General features: G+C 38.9%; 1 protein-coding gene across 1 annotated transcript in view; it reads right to left on the reverse strand.

Moving 5' to 3' along the window:
- The window catches only part of LOC128876357 (uncharacterized), a 125643-nt gene that overhangs the window by 7991 nt on the left and 105302 nt on the right, over positions 1-12350 (reverse strand). The gene's annotated exons all lie outside the window — the stretch shown is intronic.

A 12350-nucleotide genomic window follows, 5' to 3' on the forward strand; every position in this document is an offset into this window, starting at 1 on the left:
ATATTATTTATGGGTTTTAGATTTAGTTTTTTAAGAGGTTACTCTTTCTTCTGGATGAAAAAATAGAATTCTTGTTGTTGTTCTTATAGACATTTCGCAATAAATAAAATAATTTTTCGATAAAATCACATTTTCTACAATCTCCAGTTTTAAGTAAACGTCAATTAGTCGCTTCTTATTGGCTTAATTTTAACGATAACATCGACTTTAATTAATTGAGAACTTTATCGAGCACTGTTTCTCTATCGTTACAAACATAGTTTCATTTATCAAATCTTCACTACCAGTCAATCTAAAGTTCGGCATTGATTTTTCATTTAAAAAAGAATTCTCACTAAACATTTTTAAATGTTTGAATAAAGCTCGAAAGATGAACCGTCCTCGTTAACGATATTTATTGTTAATTATTCGGCTGAAATACGCGAATAATCGCCATGAAGAATGTTTTGCGCGTCGAAGAGAACATTTCCAACTCCGCGGCAGCAAGAACTTGAAATACAGAACGAGCTCGTCGAAATTATGAGAAGCGACCAGTGGATTTATCGAACGATTTCCGACGCATTCGCGAATTTCGGAAACGTCGCGAGATTAATCGTCTGTAATATTTACAACCAGGATATAATATGCTTTTTGTTTACTACATGTATACTCTGTATGGAAATGGTGACCTGTAGTTCACGACTTGGGTCGTTGTGCCCTTTCGTTTTCTTTTGTTGTTTAATACCACTCTCGTTAATTAACGATATTGCATCGAGTGAACACAAATGTGTTCTTTAAGTCGTTAAATTGGATCGTTATAACCTTTTGTTTTCTTTTCTTGTTAACGAATGATATTGCATCAAGTGAAAACTAATGGCTTCTTCAGGACGTTAAGTTGAACTTTATAGTCAGCAATGTCTGAGAGATTTGTAATCGAAGTGCAAACCTTTTGTATGCATCTCTTATTCATAAAATACATGTTCTCGTACCACTGATTCGGTATCACTGTGCGGGCGCGCACTTTCCTGTCCGAAGACCAAACATTTTGCGAGTTCGGTAGATCGTATTTCCTTAGCAAAGATCGAATCAGCGATGTACCTAAGGACGTGTTCACACGAGCGTTGACGCGAAAATGATTTCGACGAGTGTTGGTTTTGTCGTCTTCAGCTTATGAGAGATTCTCAGGTGTAATTCTGACTTTTATTGACTTTGTATTGTTTTCACTCTTTCGTCATCCGTTAGCGCAACTAAAAACTTCCCCTTCTGTTACAATAGTCTGTCTCAACGCTCGTGTGAATCAGACCTAAGTCTTCCGCGACAGGGTCGGTGCCTTGGAGGCCAATTTCGTTGCCGAAAACACGCTAATTAGCGTTCCGAATCCGTTGCAGTCTTCCACTCGATAATAAAACGTCCACTCGGTTGGTATGCAAAGCGCATTTTCGAAAGTCAAAATTAGCGAATCATTCGTCGTGGGATGCATTTCGACAAACGCTTCTCGTGCGGTTTAAACGAAAACGCGCGCATCTTGATGTCAACACGTTGCTGACAATCATACTCCTATTGTATGTATTTATAACGAAAAATTTATTAGGAACCTTCAAGTTTATCGTTTAATTTAAACAAATTTCTTAAATAGTCGTAGAGGGTACGCCTGCCCTTGGGACTAATTGTATATTAATATAGAAAATCCTCATCTAAGCTGTAAACTCATTCTAAATAATAATTAAAATGTTACATTTATTTTTGTACTAAAGTAAAAGGCTAAATTACAGTAAATACCCCACCATCCACACGCAAGTTACAACAAATATAACGAATATTTTTAATTGAATTCATATTAGAAATATCACACTTCCTCTCGACCTACCCTCGAAACGATGCGGTTCCCTTTCCGAATAAATCCGAACGCAATATTGATTTTCAAACGATCCAAATGGCTTCCGCGATTACTATCGATATAACGAATGAAGATTTACAGAGGCGCGCGGACAGAGCATAAGGGCTCTGAAATAAAGTTACGGCACTCAGATTGGCAAACTCGTTCCAGCTATGCGCGCAACTCGCGACGCGTCGTTTCAACCGCGAGAAAAATACGCTTCGATGGGATCATAAGTCACGGAATCCAAGTGGCAGCGTTTGCGTACGAAATGCAACGCGAGGCTTCCGAAGGGATTTATCGGACGCGTACTTTCAAATTAACCCTGGAACACGGAGGTCCTCGTCGAAATTCGAGGTTCGATGCACCGTCGTAAAATTCTGATGTTTGCTCGTTATGCTCCGTTGCGTGGTTTTATTTCGGACGCGTTTACCGCGACTTCTGCGTTTTTCCGTTGCGCGGTAGTTTAATCTTTTAAGTGAGAGAGAATAACGTTATTCGTATGTTGTTATCGATTCGGAATATTCTAGTTTAGAGCTTCAATTTTCAATTATTTTTCTGGACTTTTTAAAATGTTGAGAAATGCGATGAAATAATGTACGTTGTTTTTTTTTTTAAGATTCCCTTTGTAATATAAATTCAAATAAATATTGTAGAATGCATAAATACAGATGTAGCTTTCATCTAACGGTATATAAAATATAAAGCAGCATGTGACAATAATTATGTTACCTGAATATTATACAAAATTGTTTCGTTTGAATTTTCCGATACTCATGAATGATATTATTTGTTTTCTTCCACATTCGATACAATATATTTTTTAAACGAAAATCGTACAAAAGTCATTCGTTATTTCTTTTATCTTTCATATCCTTGTTACATCCTGCAAATAATTTCTTGACTCACTGTATGTGCTCTAACGCAGGGTGGACCGATACATTCGAAAAGGCGGCGCCCATATCGAGATTATCGCTTGTTTATGTCTGTCGGATCACACGTACACGCACACAAGTAGATGCATGTGGGATCCGTCTCTTTGTGTTCCAGTTTACCGGTCCAAAATCACGATCGACGACGTACGCGTGCAGTCGCTGGATTATCTCTCCCGACGCAAGTTTATGCGTTCCCTGGGTCTGTTTAGGGTGTATCGCTGGAAAAGGGTGTGTCGTTGTCGTATTTTCATGCCAGATTCACGCCCGGAGATTCAGGCAAAAGTGTGCGCTAGGGATGTTCGATCCTGAACCAGTTTCTAGAAACGCAACCTATTTGAGGCGATTATTTGAATCAAATTACTTTTCGTTTTCCATTATTCTATTGAATTCTACATGGCAAAGGAGGTATAAATATAATAATTACGACATTCTTAGTGTGACAACGTTTGATAGGAGCAAGTTGCACTACTGGAACTTCAAGGTATTTGCCGCTCGTAGGAAATGCTCGTTTTCAATAGAACGCTCATTTTCAAATACAGGCTGTTATCTTGGTCATCAATCGCAGCCATCGTCCGACTATTTGCAACATCTACTATCTATAAACTCACCGATCCATTGAATAAGTGGTTAATAAAGAGTACCTAATTAATTTGAGTCTAATTTCTCATTCACTTTTCTCTTTATAATGTCATGAATATGTATGTACAGGGTGAGCCGCGTAAAGTGTTGCAAGCTATTTTCTCAGAAACTGTTAGCGATATCGACAAGTTTTTTTTTTTAGTATTACAGGTGATAGTCCCTTTCATGTGACGTATAGGGTATTGGTGGCCTCCCAGGAGGGCAAACGGGCACAACGATCCATATTTTTAAATGGAATGCCATTAAAATTTGTCTCTCACCGTACGAGAGGAGGGTTGACATAAAAATGTATAAAGTACATCCGGCGTATACAGCGAGTAACGACAGAAATTATTTTTCCAGTCATATTTCAACCGATCCAACTTCGTAGGATACGTCGCGCATTCCAGTAATTTTGATTTAGAATCGATCATTTTTTTAACGATCGCCCGACATCCGCAATGTGCACTGGCCTCGGAAAAACTTGTCCGTAACACGTATCACAAACGCGATAGAATAATCGACCATCAATTTGCGTATCCAGCCGCAATCTACCAATCGGAAGTTGAAGCGCACCACCGCATTTACGGTAGTATGAACAAGTTTTTCCAAAGGCAGTATACGCCACACCGCGACATAACTCGAGATGATCTGCATTTAACGGGCCATTAACCCGGAGCAAGGTGGACAAGCCGACGCTGAGTTAACGTAATCCGATATTCGAGAGTAACGTGAGTCCTCGATAACGAGGTAATTGATCGTGAACTCGAGACACGGGTAACTTTATCATCGTTTTAAACCCTTCGTGTTCCGTCATATTTCGTATACTGTTTTTGAGCATGTCGGAGTGAATAATTTGTGGGTGATACCGGTGCTCTAGCACGCATTCAAGTTACCAGAACTGTGTCCATATTTAGGAGTTTATTACCAGACCTGAACTCTTTGCTCTAAAATTTATGGAATATTTATGTCGTGAATGTCGAAATTTTTAAGTTTCGCGTTTCATTATTTGTTAAATATTAGTTTCGAGCACCTCAAAGCGAGCCAAAGTGCGACATCTTAGGAGTAACGGCTCTTTCTGTTTTTTAAAAGGACGTCTTTCATAAAAATTGGAAACTACTCCTGCAAAGCATCCTAATTTTTCAAAATATCGAAGGAAACGTCCAAAAAGAGTTGGGCAAAGTATACCTGACCAAAACGCTCTCGGTTCGCTGTTATCCTCCAACCGATTGAGTCATTCAGCCCAAACAGACATACAATACCAAGATGGCTGCCGCCTACAAACATTTGCTCGTCAATATCCTTGGCATTCTTTCTTGTGAACCAGGATTACAAATTTTCAGGTCAGAGAATGTAGCCGCGGAATGACGGATTGCTACGATTATCATACAATGTGATACGGTCAGGATAATGTAACGCTATACGGCAATATTTCCGTTTTTACTGCGGCCGTCGTGAACTGGAGGCGGTAGTTATGAGCGCGGGCATATACAGTGGACATTCTCTGCTACCATTGGTCGTGATATTTTTTCATCGTACAGCGGTGTGCCGCGATTGGACAAACGCGCGGCAATAATTTATAGCTCTCCGCGAACCTCTGGTTTTCTCAGCGCTGAAACGGTGCCGTTATATAGCGAATAACTAGGCGCGTATAGCTCGGTGGTGTATCGTGACAAGCTTCTGGTATTGTAATAAGGTGGTTTGAATAACCGCGACCATGTTGCTACGACGAGAGGCTCTTTCGAAATGTGCATAAAAATTTCACGCAATTCTTATCGTTTCGCTTGCGTTTCACCGCGGGACGACGCGGGGCGTGAGAAAATTGTAACTCGCCTAATCGCCACCGCTACCAGGATACAAGCTTCGACGATGGATCGATCGATCTTCTCTACGGCCTCGTAACCGCTTTGATTTAGTAGCCATTACGTTTACGATACAAGCGAACAATCATTTTTTGCCCCGTTTTTATGGTACGCGTAAAGTTTGATTGAATTATGCGAGCTTGAGATTTCTTTCGAGTAGTAACTTGGAACTATGCTCGTTGCACAATTTTACGGCGACGGTTGTGTTGAACATGTAGCCTTACTTCTTTTTTTTTACGTTTCTATATTTATGGATCGATTTTTAGATATATTATAAATTAATCCTTAAATCCGCCTAAATATTTTTCTAATTGATCATCTTTAGAAAGGACTTTGTAAATCGGCAACAAATGATTTTCACCATTTTTAGACAAAGCATCCACCGCTGTCCGCGGGGTATACTATTACAGCAAAGTTATATTCTCGGTCTTTGCTGGAACAAACATTGTTAACAATTAATGGAGGTGGATATTTAACGTGGAGGTAGTAAAAGCGTATACACACAGGGAGATCCATTATCGTAAATGTCATAGATAAACGCGTAAAACCAAATAGAATCGTATTACAAACCGGGAACAGTAGAATTTTAATTCTCAATAAATGTTGAACGCATGGCGATATAAGCGTCTCGTACTCGTTCGTGTTTGCGTTAACAAACTGATGCGATGCAAATGCAAACTCTTCAAAAAGATTACTAATTAAAAGTATCTTTTAAATATATTTATGCATTTGTACATATTCTTAAATATTCTTGTATATTTCCACTTGTTATGAGTGCATAAATGCTGTCTAGTGATAAGGTATGGAGTATACGTAAATTTACGAAATTTCAGAAGTATGAGTGGATCACTTTGGCAGCAAAAAAATCATGAAAAGTGCCTGGAAAGTGGCAAAAGTGAAAGAGTACTCCTCGACCGATAAGGCACAGGGCATTGAAAGATCCTCCAAAGTGAACGCTACCGAGTGGCTTTGCGGTATGTACGGGGCCTCTATGCGGCCTGTTTAGACAGCAAATGCTTCGTCGTCTGTTATGATTGACGTGTATAAATATTTGGTTAGTCACCTCTCTGTTTCGTACGCGCGGCGTGTGCGCGAGTAGATGGTGCGTATCCTTGCCGCGCCAGGCCCTGTGAGGCCCTCCAGTGTTCCAGCGAGGACCGCGTGAGACCGCAGGATACTTATCCTTCTCGCCGCGACAAATTAACGACGCGCTCCTTGCGCTACACGTGAGTCACGTGACGCGACCCTGCGCAGCTGGCGAGAGTTTTCAATTTGAAATGCTGTGGCGTGGTCAGAATCTCTTCAGAAACTGCATTCGTCGACATCGTCATTAAATAGCAGTGATTCGATTATAACGATATAGAATAAAGTTAAATCTATCGAAGGTATTTACAAAAATTCAACTATCGCTACCGTAACTTGTTCCAATAAATTATACACAATCTTATTTCTTAGAAGTTGATGTTATCCTTTTTACTAAAAACTTTCGTGGAGGACATTTCGTTCACACTAAAGAATTGTTCACGCCACTTCGAATGCCTTTAACTATGGAAAATTATATTGTAGAAAGCGACGTGTATGTAGTTGTATTAAAAATAAATTGTTTATATTATTTATTCTTTTCATTATAAAACTCTCTTAAAAGGTTTTGTTTAATAAATGAAAAAATCGCAAAATTTGTAGAAAGATGAGAAAGTAACAACATGAATCGTTTACAACTCGGTGATGTAACTTAAAACGTAAAATATTGTTTCTGTATTACTTATTAATAAAACGAAAGCAACTTTTGAAACAACCTAATATTTTAAACGATTATCTGTATTGAAAAACAGACACGATACTGCTTTGATCTAAATGCCAGCAGTGTGAATGTAAAATTCGATACAAAACGTTCCAGTAGAGGCCAACGTTCCATCCATTTCCGAATCCCTTCGTTTCGGGATGGCTTCTACCAAAAGTCCTTCGAAGGATAACGCGCCAAAGGCAAAGTCCACCCACGGCACACTAAATCACCGGAAGGCAGGAACAAAGCGAGCGCGAGTCACGCGAGGGGACCCACCCTCTTTTATATTCCCAACGACGATTCGTAATATATTATTTTTAAATTGTTTTAAATTACAGGCTCGATCGCTGCGATGCCTCCCGACGATAATAGAAGAAGAGGCGCGTTCGGCAGTTTCGTTTACGAAACGAACGTGGGCTCCGTCGATAGACGCGTGGACGGGTTACACCCAGAGATGTAAAGTTACTTTGTTTTGGATTAAAATATGTATTTAAATGTTAAAAAATATTCTTGAATTTTGATCACGACAACTACGTGTATCCCCTTGAATAGCATTTACTGACAATCGTTAATTCATTCTTCAGACACTCAGAGATGTAAAGTTACTTTGTTTTGGATTAAAATATGTATTTAAATGTTAAAAAATATTCTTGAATTTTGATCACGACAACTACGTGTATCCCCTTGAATAGCATTTACTGACAACCGTTAATTCATTCTTCAGACGCTCAGAGATGTAAAGTTACTTTGTTTTGGATTAAAATATGTATTTAAATGTTAAAAAAAAATTCTTGAATTTTGGTTACGAGAACTACGTGTATCCCCTTGAATAGCATTTACTGACAACCGTTAATTCATTCTTCAGACGCTCAGAGATGTAAAGTTACTTTGTTTCGGATGAAAATATGTATTTAAATGTTAAAAAAAAATTCTTGAATTTTGGTTACGAGAACTACGTGTATCCCCTTGAGTAGCATTTACTGACAACCGTTAATTAATTCTTCCAATTTTTGTTAAACCAGTTTCCTTGAACCAGTTTCATTGCACATACGCTGGCGAGCATCGATTACCAAGATTATTAAAATTAATGCTGTCCTGGATGCTTCGCGCGAATAATAGTCGCGATAATCGCTTCATTTTGCATCTTCCCACGAATAGACGACGTTTCGATTCACCATTGGCTGATCGGCATCGCGGATTGCGCGGGACTCGCGTGGGTGGATGCTGGTAGAGGCAGGTCGGTTGCTTTGAAATCGATACGCGACGTCGACGAATGATTCCCAATAGGATCGAATGGTATTTCAATCGTGCACGCCTCAAAGACGGAGGTGATCTCCCACTCTTTTATTTTCTTAGCTTCTATTACTAGAGAAAGCTATTCCTATCAGACAAAATTCGGCTCACTTTTTCTATTGTTCGATGTTTCGAGATCATAACACCAAAATATGAGAAATAGTATAATTTATGTTTGCGTTAATTCATAGAAGTATTTGTACTATCTCAATTACTGATTTTACATCGATGCCATTGTAAAATAAGTAGCTCTTTTTCTCCGTAGGATTCCTTTAGAGTAGCCATTTTATCGAGACTAGAGTAGCCATTTTATCGTGGAAAATATGGAAGATCAATGACGTATTCTTCAAAATACATCGATAATCAGGTCGTTCACCTTATAGCACTTCTCGACTTCGAGGCTGAGACAGAATTTTCTTTTTCTTTCAACCAGACCTAACCAATGAAAAAGTAAATAAATCTAAGTCGATTCCTTGCTACCTTGGCTGCTACCTTGTATCCAACAGTTAGCGATTCTTATCACAGGAACTACCGCGCGAAAGCTCCGTACGTTCGCTCCCCGTTAAAACCCTAGACGAGAGCCAGGACTTTTAACGCGGTGACAAAATAATCGCAGATCCAGATAATGATATACGGGAAACAGACTCGGAATGAATTATACCGGTCGAGGTAATTTATTACGCGATCCGTGGAATAGGGCGTTTTTTGTCCCGGCTGGCATAAACCTAGAAAGTTATCAGACTGTCATCGAGTCCGGGGGATGCGCGTGTAACGGTAGCGGATATACGCGCGGACAGCCTGTCGTCTGACGGCGCGTTAAGAGAATTATTTATTGGAACTATTGGCGCCGAGGGAACGATTAGCATATTAATGTCGCCTGCTCTTTTCCCGCGTCGTTCCGTGCACCGGCTCCTACGTCACGCGCCGGTGTGCTCGCGCCGCTGATACGCGCCATTATTAAATTATTCGCGTATTCGCGGGGCCAATTATCATTCATCACGATGATCCCTAATCGATGCGTCGCGATGATGATTACATTGGATAACGTGTGTTTGGTAATAGATCGCATGGAATTTTTGTGTAACGTGGACGTGCATGATCTTTCTGTTACCGGACCAAATAACATATTATTTTCTTAACGAAGAAAACAAATCCTCCAATAATGCGACCTCTGAAATAACAAAACAACACCCAAGCACCTAGTATTCGTACCGAAGATACGATATAGAAAGGCGAAAATTATATTTGAAACCAGAGTTGGCCCTAACTTCTGAAGACCACGTACAAAACACCATCAAATGTTTGAGAGACATCATAAAATAAAGGATATGCTCGTCGCTAATTACCTTGCAGTCCATGCGACGTAAAGGCAATATTTAAACAAAAAAATATTAGGTGTAGAAATTAATTATGTGCTTTTCCAAGGTATATCTACCAATTATTTATAAATAGTGAAATGATAACATGAGTAAATCTATGAGAATTTGTGAGACCTTATGAGAATGTACAGGAATCCAAACGCATATAAAATATCAACAATAATATACATGTTATAGCGTTTAGACGACAAAGTTTCAGTACTGTCTTAAATACCTTGAATATACTTAGGAAACTATATTTCGTGGAGGACCCATTGTGCAGATTTGCAGAGCTTTAATATCTACAAGATAAACATTTAAAATGATACTAACAAAATTAAATAATACTTGAAAATAATAGTTTCCAGTCTTTCCGATAATTCTGACTACGACTTGCGTATTTCCTTTTCATCAATTGTGAACTCGAAAAATTAAACTTTTTGAACAAGTCCTTCTTACTTTAAAGAAGGACTTACTTCAAAGAAGGACTTACCAATTATAAAAGTAACACGTAAATTTTCAATCTTTACTACAAGCTTTCTTACAAAAAGTACGTGATCATTTTCAAATACCATACATCCTAAAATATACAACTTATATAAAGAGACACGTAACGTTACACGATGGTGGAAAGTGTTTTACAAACTACGCAATAAAACCTACAGGAAACCTTGAGAGAAACCTTAGCGTATACTCCGACGAACACATGCTCGACGAATACAAAATTTATACACTTATGCAAATTAAGATATTAATATTATTACCTACATTACTTCGTGAAACATATTCCGCGTACGATTCATGCATAATTTCCATATTACCGTTCACCGTAAATACATCAAACGCGCAGTTCACTAATTAACCGAAGACGTGTTTCCATCACACCGGATTCGGGAAGAGCAAGAAATAATTATGCATAATTAAGAACCGTGGTTAAGAGCTGCGGGTTCTTTTTTTCTATTACGCCAGAACGCAAGTTCCAGAAGGATTAGGGATCTTCTTTTATAGAATTCCGTGAGCTTGAAAGGATTAAGAACCACTGGTTTATCAACATCGCGGGACTGTATCGCCGGTAAGCACGGTATTAATCGACGAGGAGTATTCGTGCGTCAGCGCATAAAGTCGCCCAGATAAAATTGGTATGCGATATCGGCCATTAACAGGGCCATTGATCCGCGAGAGGGAATCGTGGAAACTGACGAACGCTTCCGGGCAGAAATTGATCCGAGGAAACTCGATGACGATCGCCTAGCGGTAAAGTTTACTCGAGGTGCGAAACAGGAAGCTTTAAACCTAATCGCCCCGCAGATACGACGATTAACCTGGTAATTGGATTTGTCTGCCTCCTGGCCACTCGCATACTCTACTTATTAAGTGTATCGTTGTTCTGATATCGACTGGTTTCGAAGCTATAAACCGAGTAAACTTGCGCGTACTACTAGGACAAGTTTACCTAGGACATTCCAAAAGAGGTGCATGTTTGAAAAGTCTTTTTTTTGGACAGAAGGAAAATTTTCTAGTAATAAGCTTAACCCCATTCACTGGCAGGCAAATTTAAAGCGTTTTGCATTGGGCGTCAACATTTAATACAGACGTGTAATCTAGGTTATTATTTTGATAACAAAATGTGATATTAAATCTGATGTTTTAAAAAGAAAATTTACGATCTTATTTTGCAATAATTCGTGATTTAAGTGAGTATAAATTTATCCCTCGAGTAATTGCAGTTAATTTACGGCGAACTAGGGAACAAATATTAAAACAAAATGGCGCAGTTTAAACTTACATCTTCGACTTCTTCGCGCAATTTATATATTCTCAGTGGTTCGACAAAAATAGTAAGAATTTATATAAAAATTATCGCAAAACAAACAAAAGAATATACGTAAAACAATCTGAGAAAATTGACGAATAAATACGACTAATTTTCGCATAATCACACTGGTCATGTTCACATAATCAGAGTGCAAGAGAAATCCGTATCTGTTTTCACATTTTATAACGAGATGGTGCAGAGTGCAAAGGGTTAAGAAGAAAGCGTCAGTGTAATAACTACGGCTGTATAGCTGAAACACTTAAAATAAATACTGATGCTGACCGCAAGTCCATCGTCGGTTAGACCAGTTTTAGGGTCTTTCAATTAGAATCAATGCCGGCGCCAATTCGCCTTGTCACGTTGTTCTTAACTCGTAATGTTATGATCTACGTCGCGACTCGCGACGAATCACCTTGGAAATCGCATAGTGAAAGGCTGGATTTATGAATTCGCGCCGACAGTAATCGATCTTCGATGCAAAAACCAATGCGTTCTCAGTATTCTTGCAACGCTGCCGACCAAATAACCGTGTCATTAACGGCTTTCAAACGTTAACACGCAATCTGACAGAAAAGTAAGCGGATTAGTATCAAACGTCACGGTATCATTTCCGATCGTTAAATCTCTAAATCGCGAATGCGCGATTCAAATTGCGAACACTCTCGTAACACGACTTTACCAGTAAGTAACAAGAAGTTACTTTTTAGTTTAAAATGACGAACAACGCTCTTATGGATCTTTCGTTTTGTGTTTCTCTTGTATGTAATTACGGTGATATATTTATTTATGAGAATAAAAGGAATTTTCGCGACAGCTGGCTTACCTTGAGC

This window comes from Hylaeus volcanicus, chromosome 1 (genome assembly GCF_026283585.1).
Source record: "Hylaeus volcanicus isolate JK05 chromosome 1, UHH_iyHylVolc1.0_haploid, whole genome shotgun sequence".
NCBI lineage: Eukaryota > Metazoa > Arthropoda > Insecta > Hymenoptera > Colletidae > Hylaeus > Hylaeus volcanicus.